Source organism: Elephantulus edwardii, unplaced genomic scaffold (genome assembly GCF_000299155.1).
Source record: "Elephantulus edwardii isolate Elephantulus edwardi_28Jun2011 unplaced genomic scaffold, EleEdw1.0 scaffold00124, whole genome shotgun sequence".
In the NCBI taxonomy this organism is placed as follows: Eukaryota; Metazoa; Chordata; class Mammalia; order Macroscelidea; family Macroscelididae; genus Elephantulus; species Elephantulus edwardii.
The window spans coordinates 10,473,796-10,474,339 of record NW_006399874.1 but is presented as its reverse complement, the minus strand read 5'-3'; the positions used below and the strand labels follow the sequence as shown (position 1 = coordinate 10,474,339).

The 544-nt window shown below is 53.7% G+C and overlaps 1 pseudogene; it reads left to right on the top strand.

Moving 5' to 3' along the window:
• Positions 1-250: 250 nt before the first annotated feature.
• Positions 251-544, top strand: part of LOC102868410 — a 6,398-nt pseudogene continuing 6,104 nt past the window's right edge.

Below are 544 nucleotides of genomic sequence, written 5' to 3'. Positions count from 1 at the left end.
AGATTGTCCCTCCTTTTCCCGGCAGAGCATCTGGTGGATTTGAACCGTGAGCCTCTGGGATTGCAGTGCAGTTTCTTGCCACCAGAGCTCCCCTTAAGCTATATCTTAAGAAATGCTTTGACACTACAAAATTTTAACCAAAGCTTTTAAAACATTTAGATCATTTTAATGTAATCTAAAAATCTAAATCTGGTCCCAGCTCGTGTGGCGGTGGCGGCGGCAGCGTCTCCGTGAGGAGGCGCGCGGAGCCATGACGTCAGCGTCCACCAAGGTCGGAGAGATCTTCTCGGCAGCTGGCGACGCCTTCACGCAGCTCAGGGAGCTGAGGATGCAGCTGCATCCCCTGGCTGACTCTTCACCCGCAGGGGCTCAGATAAAGGCCACTGTGAAACGAAAAGTGTATGAAGACTCTTCCAGCCGAATCACCTAAGAAAGGGCCCAAGAAAGTGGCATCTGGTGTTCTGTCGCCTCCTCCAGCAGGCCCCCCACCCAGCAGCTCCATTGTCCCTGAGGCCGGAGGCCCCCCTGTAAAGAAGCAGAAAGC